Source organism: Mobula birostris, chromosome 12 (assembly GCF_030028105.1).
Source record: "Mobula birostris isolate sMobBir1 chromosome 12, sMobBir1.hap1, whole genome shotgun sequence".
Taxonomy (NCBI): Eukaryota; Metazoa; Chordata; class Chondrichthyes; order Myliobatiformes; family Myliobatidae; genus Mobula; species Mobula birostris.
The window spans coordinates 4,009,411-4,024,832 of record NC_092381.1 but is presented as its reverse complement, the minus strand read 5'-3'; the positions used below and the strand labels follow the sequence as shown (position 1 = coordinate 4,024,832).

Below are 15,422 nucleotides of genomic sequence, written 5' to 3'. Positions count from 1 at the left end.
TCTCCCCTGTACTTTCCTCCAATCACCATAAAATTCTGCTCTCTCATATTAGTTCACAGACCACTAATATTAGTAAAGAAATTAAATTCACAATCAAATGTCCAACTTAATGAACTCCTTCTGCCTATATAATGTCCTTATTCTTCCACTCTTGCACATTCATGTGCCCATGTAAAAGCCTAAGACCCTCTTGAACACCACTAATGTTAGAGTTAATTCTTTTCCCTTTACAATATAACACCATAAGATATAGGAGCATAATTAGGATATTTGGACCATTAAGTCTGCTCCACCATTTCATTATGGCCAGTACATTTTCCCTCAGCCCCAATTTCCTAGCTTCCCTGCCCCCCCCCGTACCTTTCATACCCTGACCAATCAAAATTTATCAACATCTGCCTTAAATATATATATAAATAAATCCTTGGCCTCTATAGCTGCCTGTGGCAACCACTTCCCAGATTCACCACTCTCTGGCCAAAGAAATTCCTCCTCATCTCCGTTGTAAAAGGACACCTCTCTTTTCTGAGGCCATACTCTCTGGTCTTAGACACTCCCACCACATCTTCTCCACATACACTCGATCAAGGCCTTTCATCATTTGATAGGTTTCAATTAGGTCACCACTCATTCTTCTGAGTTCTAGAGAATACTGGGCAGAGCCATCAAAGCTTTTCACATAACAAGCCATTCAATCCTGGAATTTTAATTTTGTAAACCTCCTTTGAACCCTCTCTAGTTTCAGCACATCCTTTCTAAGATGAGGGGACCAAAACTGCTCACAATATTCCAAGTGAAGTTTCACCAGGGCTTTATAAAGTCTCAACATTACATCCTTTCTTTTATATTTTAGTCTTCTTGAAATGAATGATAATTTCACACTTACCTTCCTCACCACAGACTCAACCTGCAAATTAACCCTCAGAGAATCCCACACGACTTCCAAATCCCATTGTGCCTCAGTTTTTTTGTACTTTCTCTCCATTTAAAAAAATAGTCAACCCTTAATTTCTTCTGCCATAGTGCATGACCATACACTTGCTGGCACCACCTGCCATTTATTTGCCCATTCTCCTAATCTGTCCAAGTCCTTATGTAGCCTCTCCACTTCCTCAAAACTACCTGTCCTTCCACCTATCATTGTAACAAACTTTGCAACAAATCCATCAACCAAATCATTGACATTCTATATAAGGTCAAAAGAATCGGTCCCAACACAGACCCCTGTGGAACAGCACTAGTCACCAACAGCCAACCAGAAAAGGCTCCCTTTGTTCCTACTCTCTGCCTCCTACTAATCAGCCACTGCTTTGTCTATGCTGGAATCTTTCCTGTAATACCATGGCCTCGTAACTTGCTAAACAACCTCATGTGGCACCTTGTTAAAAGCTTCCTGAAAATCCAAGTATACATCAACCAATTCTCCTTTGTCTATCCTGCTTGTTATTCACATAGAAACATAGAAAACATAGAAAATTTCTTCAAAGAATTCCAACAGAGTTGTCCTGCAAGATTTTCCATTGAGAAAACCATGCTGACTATGGCTTATGTGCCCCCAAGAATCCCAAAACCACATCCTTAACAATCGACTCCAACATCTTTCCAACCATTGAGGCTAGACTAACTGGCCTATAATTTCCTTTCTTCTGCCTCTCCCCCTTCTTGAAAAGTGGAGAGACATTTGCAATGTTCCAATCTTCCAGAAACATTCCAGAATCTAGTGATTCTTGAAAGATGATTACTAACGCTTCCACAATCTCTTTAGCCACCTCTTTTAGAACCCTGGAGAATACGCAATTTGGTTCAGATGACTTATTGACCTTCAGACCTTTCAGTTTCCCCAAGAATCACCTACTTCAGGACCCCTGACACCTGCAACTTACACCATACTGTGGTCAGATATCCATACTCACTGTCCTTTTACACTTTATGTATCAGAACACACTTTTGGTACATAGAACATAGAAATCTACAGCACATTACAGGCCCTTCAGCCCACAGTGTTGTGCCAACCGTGTAACCCACTCTAAATACTGTCAAGAACTACTCTACCGCATAGCCCTCTATTTTTCTAAGCTCCATGGTACCTATCTCAGAGTCTCTTAAAAGACCCTATTGTATCCGCCTCCACTACCATCTCTGGCAGTGCATTTCACACACCCACCACTGTGTTTGGGAAAACGTACCCCAGGCATCCCCTCTGTACCTACTTTCAAACACCTTAAAACTATGGTCCCTTGTGTTAGCCATTTCAGCCCTGGGAAAAAACCTCTGGCTATCCACACAATCAGTGCTTCATCTTGCCTTTAGAATCGTTCTTCCCCTTTGGGATGTATATATCCAGCGCCTTCCAAATTGCTTCCATAAATTCCAACTACTGCTGCTCTGCCATCTTCCCTGCCAGTGTTCTTTTCCAATCAATTCTGGCCAACTCCTCTCTCATGCCTCTGTAATTCCCTTTACTCCACTGCAGTACTGATACTTCTGACTTTAGCTTCTCCTTAAATTTCGGAGTAAATTCGATCATAAGATCACTTGCCCCTAAGGGTTCTATTACCTGAATTAACCAATTCCAGTTCATTGCACAACACCCAGTCCAGAAGAGCTGATCCCCCAGTGGGCTCAACCATGAGCTTTTCTAAAATTCCTCCTTGTAAACTTTCTAGAAATGCCCCCTCTTGGAATCCAGCATGAACCTGATTTTCTCATTCTACTTGCATACTGAATTCCCCCATGACTATTGTAACACTGCCCCTTTGGCATGCATTTTCTATTTCCCATTGTAATTTGTAGAGCACACCCTTACTACTGCTTGGGGGTTTGTTTAAAACTCCCACTGGGGTCTTTGTAACCTTGCAGTTCCTCAGCTCTATCCACAATGATTAAACCCCTTCCACTCTTTCTAATGATTGAATTTCCATTTTATCAACAGAGCAACTCCACCCCCTCTGCTTTCCTGCCTGTCCTTTCAATACAACGTGTATCATCGGAAAATTGAACTCACTTTCAGCCACGATTCAGTGATGTCTACAAAAGCATGCACAGTGCCTATAAACAGTATTCACCCCCTTGGAAGTTAACATGCTTTGTTTTACAACATTGAATCACAGTGGATTTGGCTTTTTTGACACTGATTAACAGAAAAAAAACTTTCTTGTCAAAGTGAATACAGATCTCTACAAAACAATCTAAATTAATTACAAATATAAAACACAAAATAACTGACTGCATAAGTATTCACTCTTTTATATGACACACCAAATCATCACTGATGCAGCCAATTGGTTTTGTAAGTCACATAATCAGTTAAGGTGTCCTAGATACATATAAACTTATGTGCACTCAAGGTGCACTCAAATTTTACTCATTGCAGTCAAAAAAAAAACACCTGCATTTGGAAGGTCCAACTGTTGGTGTGTCAGTATCCTAGCAGAAACTACACAAAAGAACACTCCTAGCAACTCCATGAAAACGTTATTGAAAAGCACAAGTCAGGAGATGGATACAAGAAAATTTCTAAGGCACTGAATATCCTTTGGAGTACAGTTAAGTCAACGATCAAGAAATGGAAAGAATATAGTACAGCTGAAAATATACGTAGAGTAGACCATCCTGAAAAACTGAGTGACTGTGCAAGAAGAAAACTAGTGAGGGAGGCCACCAGGAGACCTATGACAACTCTGGAGGAGTTACAGGCTTCAGTGGCTGAGATGGGAGAGACCGCACATTCAACAAATATTGCCCAGTAGCTTCACCAGTCACAACTTTATGAGAGAGTGGCAAAGAGAAAGATACTGGAAAAAAATTCACATGAAATCTTAGCCAGAGTTTTCCAGAAGGCATGTGGGAGACTCTGAAGTCAGCTGGAAGAAGGTTCTATAGTCTGATGAAACCAAAATTGAGCTTTTTGGTCATCAGACTAAACGCTAAACACTGCACATCATCAAAAACACACCATCCCTACCGTGAAGCTGCATCATGCTGTGCGGATGCTTCACTGCGACAGGCCCTGGAAGACTTGTGAAGGTAGAAAGGAAAACCAATACAGCAAAGTACAAGGAAATCCTGGAGGATAACCTCATGCAGTCTGAAAGACACTGCGACTTGAGAGATTTGTTTTCCAGCAAGACAATGATCAGAATCAGCATGTGACATGAAATTTGTTAACTTAGCAGCAACAGTTCAATGCAATACATAATATAGAAGAGAAAAAACATAATAATAATTAATAAATCAATTACAGTATATACATATTGAATAGATCTTTTTAAATGTGCAAAAAACAAAAATACCGTATATTTAAAAAAAGTGAGGTGGTGTCCAAGGGTTCAATATCCATTTATGAATCGGATGGCAGAAGGGAAGAAGCTGTTCCTGAATCGCTCAGTGTGTGCCTTCAGGCTTCTGTACCTCCTTCCTGATGGTAACAGCGAGAAAAGGGGATGCCCTGGCAGCTGAAGGTCCTTAATAATGGACGCTGCCTTTCTGAGATACCACTCCCTGAAGATGTCCTGGGTACCCAAGATGGAGCTAACTAGATTTACAGCCATCATCAGCTCCTTTTGGTCCTGTGCAGTAGCACCACCACCCCTACCCCCCCCCCCCAACGCCACTCTCCATTCTAGACAGTAATGCAGCCTGTCAGAATACATCTATAGAAGTTTTTGAGTGTATTGTTGACATGCCAAATCTCTTCAAACTCCTAATGAATTATAGCCGTTGTCTCACCTGGCTATGTTGGGACCAGGTTAGATCCTCAGAGATCTTGACACCCAGGAACTTGAAGCTGATCACTCTCTCCACTTCTGATCCCTCTATGATGATTGGTATGTGTTCCTTCGTCTTACCCTTCCTGAAGTCCACAATGAGCTCTTACATTTTACTGATGTTGAGTGCCAGGTGGTTGCTGCAGCACCACTCCACCAGTTGGCATATCTCACTCCTGTACGCCCTCTCATCACCACCTGAGATTCTACAAACAATGATTGTATCATCAGCCAATTTATAGATGGTATTTGAGCTATGCCTAGACACACAGTCATGTGTATATAGAAAGTAAAGCAGTGGGCTAAGCACACACCCCGAGGTGCGCCAGTGTTGATCATCAGTGCAGAGGATACAGAACGTAGATAACATAGAAAACCTACAGTACAATACAGGCCCATCGGTCCACAAGGTTGTGCCAAACATGTCCCTACCTTAGAAATTACTAGACTTCCCCATAGCTCTCTATTTTTCTAAGCTCCATGTACGTATCCAAATCTGCCTCCACCACCATTGCCGGCAGCCCATTCCACGCACTCACCACTCTCTGCGTAAAAAAATTACCCCTGACATCTCCTCTGTACCTGCTCTCAAGTACCTTAAACCTGTGCACTCTTGTAGCAGCCATTTCAGCCCTGGGAAAAAGCCTCTGAATATTCACACTATCAATGCCTCTCATCATCTTATACATCTCTATCAGCTCACCTCTCATCCTCTGTCGCTCCAAGGAGAAAGGGCCGAGTTCACTCAACCTGTTTTCATAAGGCACGCTCCCCAATCCAGGCAACATTATTGTAAATCTCCTCTGCACCCTTTCTATGGTTTCCACATCCTTCCTGTAGTGAAGTGACTAGAACTGAGCACAGTAGTCCAAGTGGGGTCTGACTGGAGTCCTATATAGCTGCAGCATCACCTCTCGGCTCCTAAATTCAATTCCACGATTGATGAAGGCCAATACACTGTATACCTTCTTAACCACAGCGTCAATCTGTGCAGCTACGTTGAGCATTCTATGGACTCGGACTCTAAGATCCCTCTGATCCTCCACACTCCCAAGAGTCTTACCATTAATACTATACTCTGCCATCATATTTGACCTACCAAATGAACCACTTCACACTTATCTGGGTTGAACTCCATCTGATACTTCTCAGCCCAGTTTTACATCCTATCAATGTCCCGCTGTAACCTCTGACAGCCCTCCACACTATCCACAACACCCCCAACCTTTGTGTCATCAACAAACTTACAAATCCATCCCTCCACTTCCTCATCCAGGTCATTTATAAAAATCACAAAGAGGGGTCCCAGAACAAATTCCTGAGGCACACTACTGGTAACCGACCTCCATACAGAATATGACCCATCTACAACCACTCTCGGCCTTCTGTCATGTACAAACCTTTGATTTCTGTCTATACATGCAGTCCTCGCATGACTTTTATCCTCCTCCACCTCACCTTCAGCTCTAATACTCTGGTTCTCCTCCCCCTGCAAATCTAGTTTAAACTCCCTGGAGCAGCACTAGCAAATCTACCTGCAAGGATGTTAGTCCCCCTCCAGTTCAGGTGCAAACCGTCCCGTCAGAACAGGTCCCACCTTCCCTGGAACAAAGTCCAATCCACCAGAAACATGAAATCCTCCCTCCTGCACCATCTCCTTAGCCACGTATTTAGCGGCATTATATTCCTATTTCTAGCCTCACAAGCACATGGCACTGGTAGCAATCCTGAGATGGCAACCCTGGAGGTCCTGTCCTTCAACTTTGCACCTAACTCCCTAAACACTTTTTGCAGGACCTCCTCCTCCTTCCTATCCACGTCATTGGTCCCTACATGGACCACGACATCTGGGTGCTTATCCTCCCTCCTGAGAATACCAAGAACTCGATCCACAATATCGCGGACCCTGGCAGCAGGAAGGCAACAGACCATTTAGGATTCTCGATCTCTCCCAGAGAGCCTCTTATCTGTCCTCCTAACTATCAAATCCCCTATCACTAATGATCTCCTCTTTTCCCTCCTTCCTTTCTGAGCTGAGGGTCTAGTCTCAGTGCCAGAGACAAGACCACTACAACTTGTCCCTGGTAAGTCATCCCCACCAACGGTATCCAAAACAGTATACTTATTGTTGATGGGAATGGCCACAGGGGTGCTCTGCTCTTTCTGTCTATTCTCCTTCCCTCTCCTGACAGCCGCCCAGCTAACTGCCTCCTGACTTTTAGGGGTGACCGTCTCCCTGAAACTCCCATCTATTTCTGCTTCTGCCTCACGAATGATCCAAAGTTCATCCAGCTCCAGTTCCCTAACTCAGTTTGTCAGGAGCTGCAGCTGGATGCACCTTTTACAGGTGTAGTCATCAGGAACAATTGTGCTGTCCCTGACTTCCCACATACCACATACGGAGCACTCGACTATCCTAACTGCAGCCTCCATTATACTTTATACTTTACTGTCACCAAACAATTGGTACTAGAACATACAATCATCACAGCGATATTTGATTCTGTGCTTCACACTCCCTGGATTACAAATATTAAATATTCAAAATAGTTAAAAATAGTAAATATTAAAATTTTAAATTATAAATCATAAATAGAAAATAGAAAAATGGGAAGTAAGGTAGTGCAAAAAAACCGAGAGGCAGGTCCAGATATTTGGAGGGTACAGCCCTGATCCGGGTCAGGATCCGTTCAGCAGTCTTATCACAGTTGGGAAGAAGCTGTTCCCAAATCTGGCCGTACGAGTCTTCAAGCTCCTGAGCCTTCTCCCAGAGGGAAGAGGGATGAAAAGTGTGTTGGCTGGGTGGGTCGTGTCCTTGATTATCCTGGCAGCACTGCTCCGACAGCATGCGGTGTAAAGTGAGTCCACGGACGGAAGGTTGGTTTGTGTGATGTGCTGTGCCGTGTTCACGACCTTCTGCAGCTTCTTTCAGTCTTGGACAGGACAACTTCCATACCAGGTTGTGATGCACCCTAGAAGAATGCTTTCTACAGTGCATCTATAAAAATTAGTGAGGGTTTTAGGGGACAGGCCAAATTCCTTTAGTTTCCTCAGGAAGTAAAGGCACTGGTGGGCCTTCTTGGCAGTGAACTCTGCTTGGTTGGACCAAGTCAGGTCATTTATGATATTGACCCCGAGGAACTTAAAGCTTTTGACCTGTTCCACTTGTGCATCACCGATATAAATTGGGTCGTGCAGTCCACTACTCCTTCTGAAGTCAACAACCAATTCCTTCGTCTTGCTGACGTTGAGGGATAGGTTATTGTCTTCGCACCATGCCACCAGGTTCTTAACTTCCTCTCTGTACTCAAACTCATCGTTTGCCCAAGATACGGCCTACGATTGTTGTGTCATCAGCAAACTTATATATTGAGTTTGATGGAAACTTGGCTACACAATCATGGGTGTACAGTGAGTACAGCAGGGGGTTGAGTACACAGCCTTGTGGGGTACCGGTGCTCAGAGTGATTGTAGAGGAGAGCTTGTCCCCTATTTTTACAGCCTGGGTCCTGTCTGTGAGGAAGCTGAAGATCCAGATGCAGATCTGAGTGCTAAGGCCCAGGTTCCGGAGCTTAGGAATCAGTTTATTTGGAATGATGGTATTAAAGGCAGAGCTGTAGTCAATGAAAAGGAGCCTTGCATATGCATCTTTATTCATTACCTATTCCTAAGTTAATTAAATTAATTAAAGGGCACCTGGCCAAGTGGTTAAGGCATTGGACTAGCGACCTGAAGGTCATGAGTTCGAGCCCCAGCCGAGGCAACGTGTGTTGTGTCTTTGAGCAAGGCACTTAACCATACATTGCTCTGCGACGACACTGGTGCCAAGCTGTATGGGTCCTAATGCCCTTCCCTTGGACAACATTGGTGTTGTGGAGAGGGGAGACCTGCAGCATGGGCAACTGCTGGTCTTCCATACAACCTTGCCCAGGCCTGCAACCTGGATAGTGAAGACTTTCCAGGCGCAGATCCATGGTCTCGCAAGACTAACGGATGCCTTTAATGCTTAATGCTTAAAGGAACTTACCCAGCCTTACCTCACTGGGAGCAAGCTCGTCCTCAGCCTCAAAGCTCCACTCCTACCCTGAGCCACTCACACACTGGCCGCTCTTCAGTTACCCCTCCTTTTATTTGTCCCTGCCAATTATCTCAAGTACTCATTCCCTCTAATCAACTAATCAACACTCCGTTTAACCCTTCGGTTGCCCTCCACACTCCTTTTAAAGCACTCTCACCTCAGCTCCTCAGCTGCTTCCCAGCATTCAGCGCTCTCCCGAGCCCCTCGCTCCTCCTCCTGCTGCGACAAGTCCCGCAATATCATGGACGTGATTTGAAACAACCCAGAGCCTAGCACCTGGGAGGCAAACTGCCATCCAAGTTTCTTTCCTGCGTCCACGGAATCGCCTGTCTGAACCTCTAACTATAGTGTCCTCTATCACTACTGCCTTTCTCTTCCTTTCCTTACCCTTCTGAGCCACAGGGCCGGACTTCTTAGGCACTGGTATAATTGTTGCCTTTTTGAAGCAAGTGGCAACTTCCACCCGAGGCAGTGAGAGGTTGAAAATGTCCGTGAATACTCCTGCTAGTTGGTTGGCACAGGTTTTCAGAGCCCTACCAAGTACTCCATTGGGACCTTCCGCCTTGCGAGAGTTCACCCTCTTTAAAGTCAGCCTAACATCAGCCTGAGACAGAGATCACGGGGTCATCAGGTGCAGCAGGGATCTTCACAGCTGTAGTTGTGTTCTCCCTTTCAAAGTGGGCATAGAAAGCGTTAAGTTCATCTGGTAGTGATGCATCACTGCCATTCATGCTCTTGGGTTTTGCTTTGTTGGAAGTAATGTCTTGCAAACCCTGCCAGAGTTGCCGTGCATCCGATGTCGCCTCCAACCTCATTTGAAATTGTCTCTTTGCCCTTGAAATAGCCCTCCACAAATCATACCTGGTTTTCTGGTACAGGCCTGGGTCGCCAGACCTGAATGCCACAGACCTAGCCTTCAGCAGATGATGTACCTCCTGGTTTTGGTTTTGGTTTGGACGTACATTTTGGTTTGGGAATGTACAGTAAGTTTTTGTCGGCACACACTCATCCACACGGGTCTTAATGAAGTCGGTAACAACTGCAGCATACTTATCCAGGTTCGAAGATGAATCCCTGAATATCATCCAGTCACCGACTCAAAGCAGTCCTGTAAGCACTCCTGTGCTTCCCTTGTCCATACCTTCTTGGTCTTCATTACTGGTGTTGCAGTCTTCAGTCTCTGTCTATACTCAGGGAATAGAAGTACAGCCAGGTGATCAGACTTCCCAAAGTGAGGGCGTGGAATAGCACGGTAGTCATTCTTGATGGTGGTGTAGCAATGGTCCAGTGTGTTGTTTCCTCTGGGATTACAAGTAATGGTAATTTCTTAGTGATTTTTTCAGACTTCCCTGGTTAAAATCTCATAAAACAATGGTGAAGGCATTAGGGTGCACTGTTTCCTGAATATTGATCCTGTTGCTCGGATCATTTAAAGGCCAATCATATCCCAAGCATAAAGCCAAAGCTACAAAGGCATGGCTTAAAACAACAAAGTTAATGTCCTGGAGTGGCCAAGTCAGAGTCAGATGTCAATCCCATTGAGAATTGGTGGCTAGACTTGAAAAGGGCTGTTCACTCACAATCACCATGCAATCTGATAGAGTTTCAGGAGGTTTGGAAAGAAGAATGGGGAAAAATTGCAGTGTCCAGATTTGCAAAGCTGAGAGACCTATCCACACAGACTCAAGGTTGTAATTGGTGCCAAAGGTGCATTTACTAAATACTGCCTTGAAGGGGGTCAATACTATTGCAATCAATTATTTTCTGCATTATATTTGTAATTTCTTTGTTGAGATTTGTTTTCACTTTGACATGAAAGAGTCTTTTTCTGTTCATCAGTGTCAAAAAAGCCAAATTAAATCCAGTGATTCAATGTTGTAAAACAATAAAATGTGAAAACTTCAAAAGGGGTGAATACTTTTTATGGGCACTGTATGCCAATCTGTAACTTTGCTACAAGTTCATCCACCTTATTCCATATACTGAGTACATTCAAATGTAACATCTTCAGTCCTGTATTCACCCTTTCCGATTTTGTCCGTCACTGCATTGAGTTGACATTGCAACTCATCCTGTTGACTGCAAATTTGCCCTATCAACAGCTTCTACTTACAAGGAGTCTCACAACACATTGTCTCAGTTTGTAAACTAACTACCACATCTTCAACACCCTCACTCCACTTTCCATACCCCCCCCCCACCAAATTGGTTTAAACCCTCCCAAACAAATCTAGCCATCCTGCAAGGATATTGGACCGCTTGGGTTCAGGTGTAACCCATCCCTTTTGAAAAGGTCGTACCTTCCCCAGAGGAGATCCCATTGATCCATAAATCTGAACCTCTGCCTCCTTCACCAATTCCTCAGCCACACATTTACCTGCCAGATTATTTTATTCTTACCCTCACAGGCACATGACACAGGTAGTAATCAAGAGATTTTCATCCTGGAAGTCCTGTTTCCAGCTTTCTACCTAGCTCCCTATAATCTCTCTTCACAACCTCCTCACTTTGTCTACCTGTCATTGGTGCCAATATGCACTAAGACTTCTGACTGCTCACCCTCCCTTTTGAGAACGCCATGGACCCTATCCAAGACATCCCTGATCTTAGCTAAAAGGAGGCAACATACCATCCGGGTATCTCTATCGCACCCACAGAACTTCATCTCTGTTCCTCTGACTATGCAGTCCTCTTCTTCACATGAGCCACAGCACCAGACTCACTGCCAGAGACCTGGTCAGTATGGCTCCTCCCGGTAGGTCATCAACCTCAATAGTATCTCAAATTGTACACGTTATTGAGGGAAACAGCCACATGTGTACTCTGCACTGGCTGTACAATTCACCTCCTTCTCCTGAGTCACCCAGTGACCTGTCTCCTGCAATCTAGGGGTGACTACCTCTCTGTAGTTCCTGTCTCTCGCCTCTTCATTCTCCCGTATGTTCCTTAATACATTCTCTCAGGAGCTGCAGCTCAGTGCACCTAGTCCAGTCTCCCAGACTTCCCACATCCCGCACACAGTACAAAACACTGCCCCGGAGCCATTCTCACCATACTAGTATGCCTTAGTAGATGAGGAATGAATAAATAAGAACAGGAAGAGAGTAACCGCCAAGATATTTTACCTCACTCAAGCCTGATCTTGCCTAAACCTGATGAGCCAAAGCCGCTCTAAATACTAGCACACTCACAACAATGGTTGCTCCACTTGCACTTGAGTTATTTTTAATCGGCACTTTCTAATGAATCCATCTCCCAATCATATCCATCATTTCGCCATGACTCGGTGATGGCCACAATGTCATATCTTTTAACCTGTAGTTGTACAACAAGATCATCCACTTTATTTCTAATGCTGCATGCATTTAGGTCAGTATCTGTTACCGATTTTGCTATATTTCTATCGCACAGCAAATTATCCTGACTATTCACCTGCCTGTCCTTCTTGCCATCTTTGCTGCACAGTATCTTTGACTTATTTCTATTTTCCTCTTCCTCGACCCTAACACCCTGGTTTCCTTCCCCCTGACAACTTAGTTTAAACCCTCCCTAACAACTATATTAAACAATCCCGCCAGGATATTAGTACCCTTTGAGTTCAGGTGTAACCCACTGTTTTTGTATAAGTCATAGCACGCACAAAATAGACCCCAATGATCCAAGAATTTGAAGTCCTACCCCCGCACCAGTTACTTAGCCACACATTCACCTGCATTCACCTGTAACGAAACCAAATTTCCCTCGAGATTGATAAAGTATATCTATCTATCTATCTATTAATTCTGCTATTCTTACCTTCATTAGCGCATGGCTCAGGTAGTAATCCTAAGATTATTACTCTGGAGGTCTGGCTTTTCAATTTTCTTCCGAGCTCCCAGTAATCTTCCTTCAAGACCTCCTCTCTTTTTCTGTCCATGTCATTGGTACCAACATGTACCAAGACTTCCGGCTGCTCGCCCTCTCGTGTCAGTATACTCTGGACCCGATCTGAGACATCCTATACCCTGGCACCAGGGAGGCAACACACCATCCGGCTATCCGTGTCTGGCTCGCAGAATCTCTTGTCTGTTCCCCTCACTATGGAATCCCCTATAACTACTGCATTTCTCATGCAGGATACACAGTGTACAGGAAGGACAGGAAGGTGGGTAAAGGGGGTGGCGTGGCCCTGATGGTAAACAACGATATCAAATCACTAGAAAGAAGGGACATAGGATCAGAAGAGATAGAATCCTTACGGGTCGAGTTAAGAAATGGCAAGGGTGAAAAGACACCTAGCAGTTATATACAGGCCTCCAAAGAGCAGCCGGGATGTGGACTACAAGTTACAGCTGGAAATAGAGAAGGCGTGTCAGAAGGAAAATGTCAAGATAATTATGGGGGATTTTAATATGAAAGTGGATTGGGAAAGTCAAGAAGGTACTGGATCTCAGGAGAGGGAGTTTGTAGAATGCTTACGGGATGGCTTTTCGGAGCAGTTTCTCCATAAGCCCACCAGGGGATCGGCTGTTTTGGATTGGGTGCTGTGTAATGAACCTGAGGCGATTAGGGAGCTTAAGGTAGTGGAACCCCTTGGAAGTAGTGATCATAATATGATTGAGTTCAGTTTCAAATTTGAAAATGAGAAGCTGGTATCAGGTGTATCAATATTTCAGTGGAACAAAGGAAATTACAGTGGAATGAGAGAGGAACTGGCCCAAGTCGATTGGAAAAGTAAGCTAGATGGAGGGATGGTAGAGCAGAATTGGATGAAATTCCTACAAGAAATAAGTGCAGGAAAAATATATTCCAAGAAAAAAGAAAATCATGAATGGAAAAACAGCACAAATGTGGCTAATGAGAGAGGTTAAGGCTAAAATAAAAGCAAAAGAGACGACATAACAAGGAAGCAAAAATTAGTGGGAAAACTGAGGACTAGATGACTTTTAAAAACTTACAGAAGGAAACTAAGAGAGTCATTAGGAAACAAAAGATGAATTATGAAAGGAAGTTGGCAACTAACATAAAAAAGGATACTAAGAGTTTTTTTTAAATATATGAATAGTAAAAGAATGACACGGTTAGATATAGGACTGATTGAAAATGATGCTAGAGAAATTATAATGGGTAGCAAAGAGATGGCAGAGGAGCTAAATGAGTATTTTGCATCAGTCTTCACAGTGGAAGACATTAGCAACATACCTGATAACCAGAGGTTTCAATGAATAGAATTAGGTACAGTCAAGATTACTAGAGAGAAAGTGCTTGGGAAGCTAAATGGACTAAGAATAGATAAGTCTCCCGGACCGGATGAGGTGCACACATGGGTTCTGAAGGAGGTGGCTTTGGAAATGATCTTCCAGGAATCAATAGACTCTGGCATGGTTCTGGAGGACTGGAAGGCAAGGTCGCAAATGTAGTTCGGCTGTTTAAGAAAGGAGGGAGTCAGCAAAAAGAAAATTACAGACCTATTAGTCTGACATTGGTAGTTGGTAAGGTATTGGAGTCGATCCTCAAGGACGAGGTTATGAAATACCTCGAGGTGCATGACAAGATAGGCCCAAACCAGCATGGTTTCATGAAGGGACTATCCTGCCACACCAACCTATTGGAATTTTTTGAGGTAATCTCAAATAAGATTGACAAGGGAGAGGCTGTGGATGTTGTGCATTTGGATTTTCAAAAGGCCTTCGATAAGGTGCCGCATAAGAGGCTGCTTAATAAGATGAGAGCCCATGGAATTACAGGAAAGATATTGGAATGGGTGGAACATTGGCTGATAGGCAGAAAGCAAAGGGTGGGAATAAAGGGATCCTATTCTGATTGGTTGCCGGTTACAAGTGGTGTTCCGCAGAGGTCGATGTTGGGGCCACTTCTTTTTACAATGTATATCAATGATTTAGATTATGGATTAAATGGTTTTGTGGCTAAGTTTGCGGATGACACCAAGACAGGTGGAGGAGCAGGAAGTGTTGAAGAAACGGAAAGGTTGCAGACAGACTTGGTCAGTTTAGGACAGTGGGCAAAGAAATGGCAGATGAGATACAATGTTGAGAAATATACAGTTGTACATTTTGGAAGATGAAATAATCAGGCAGATTATTATTTAGATGGGGAGAAAATTCAAAAATCCTCAGGGCAAAGGGATTTGGGGGGTCTTCGTGCAGGATACCCTAAAGGTTAACCACCAGGTTGGATCGGCAGTAAGGAAAGCGAATGCTATGTTGGCATTCATTTCAAGAGGAATAGTGTATAAGAGTAAGGAGGTGTTGATGAGGCTATATGGGGCACTGGTGAGACCTCATCTGGAATACTATGTGCAGTTTTGGGCCCTCTAGCTTAGAAGGGATGTACTGATATTGGAAAGAGTTCAGAGAAGATTTACGAGGATGATTCCTGGAATGCAGGGGTTAACATATGAGGAGAGTTTGTCTACTCTTGGACTGTATTCATTCAAGTATAGAAGAAAGAGAGGGGATCTCATAGAAACACTTCATATGTTGAAAGGGTTAGACAGGGTAGATGTGGAAAGGCTGTTTCCATTGGTGGGTGAGTCCAGGACAAGAGGCCATAGTCTTAGAATTAGAGGATACCCATTT

General features: G+C 43.8%; 1 protein-coding gene across 1 annotated transcript in view; it reads right to left on the bottom strand.

The window, feature by feature from the left end:
- The window catches only part of msh4 (mutS homolog 4), a 249,548-nt gene that overhangs the window by 193,609 nt on the left and 40,517 nt on the right, over nt 1-15,422 (bottom strand). The window lies entirely within an intron of this gene.